We start from the raw sequence: 974 nt of genomic DNA, 5'->3' as shown, positions 1-974 counted from the left end.
GAGAGAGAGAGAGAGATCAACGTAAATAAATATTTATTCAACTTTAAACCATTAGAAAACAAACAAACAAAAAACAATCAAAACGAACTAACAAAAAAATAATAATATTAGATTTAGAGATCTAGATCTAGATCTATATCTATGAGAGCGTGAAACAACCAACAGTGCAGAACAATGACATTACTGTACTGTACTCACAAGCTCGAAATGTGATAGTCCAGCCTGCAGCAACTCCCGTGTAATTTAGATCTACCACAGTACAGTACCGGTAGTTGAGTTCGCACAACAAGAAATAAGTGACGATGCCACTACTCGTGCGCGCGCGCGTTGTGGGTATTTTCCTTTGGCAACACACAACAACACTGAGCGTTCTCACCACGCCGACTGTCCGTCCGTTCGTCCGCGGGAAACTAGAGGAGAGGGAGCAAGCGAGAGAGATCAAGCAAGCAAGCAGGACTCTTGGGGTGTTCGTTCGTTCGTTCGCTCGCTCGCTTGTCTGTGTGCGTGTGTCTGTCTGTGCGTTTGTGTGTGTTGCTGAGAAAGTGGAGACAAGCGGTTTGCGCGCTGCCCTACCCTGCCCTGCCCTGCCCTGCCCTCGCGCGCGAGAAAAGTTACGCACGAACAGACAGACGCAAGGACGACACATGCGCGCACGCACTCGGGTGGAAGGAAGGAGAGAGCGAGAGGGTGAGAGGGTGGGGTCACTTCTGACAGAAGGAGGAGCGTTTAATAGGAATACTGCGCACGTGTAAAAGGGAAGAATGCAATATGGTTATACATGTAGTTAAACCTGATGAATTTGGTAAATTAAATGCACTTGCTATTTATTGAGAGAGGGAGCGAGAGAAAGAGAGATAGACAGAGATAGAGAGAGAGAGAGAGAGAGAGAGAGTCGGAGAGAGAGAGAGTGAGAGAGAGACAGTCGGAGAGAGACAGTCGGAGAGAGAGAATGAAAGAGAAAGAGAGAAGGAAAG

The 974-nt window shown here is 47.1% G+C and overlaps 1 long non-coding RNA gene across 1 annotated transcript in view; it reads right to left on the bottom strand.

Moving 5' to 3' along the window:
* Nucleotides 1–505, bottom strand: part of LOC106011153 — a 17722-nt gene extending 17217 nt beyond the window's left edge. The window contains exon 1 of the long non-coding RNA XR_001184680.2: nt 199–505. This is a non-coding gene — a long non-coding RNA (uncharacterized LOC106011153). The remainder of the gene's footprint in view (nt 1–198) is intronic.
* Between the last annotated feature and the right edge of the window lie 469 nt (nt 506–974).

Source organism: Aplysia californica, unplaced genomic scaffold (assembly GCF_000002075.1).
Source record: "Aplysia californica isolate F4 #8 unplaced genomic scaffold, AplCal3.0 scaffold00063, whole genome shotgun sequence".
NCBI lineage: Eukaryota > Metazoa > Mollusca > Gastropoda > Aplysiida > Aplysiidae > Aplysia > Aplysia californica.
Note: the sequence above shows the minus strand (reverse complement) of the source record. Positions and strands in the feature narration are given on the sequence as shown.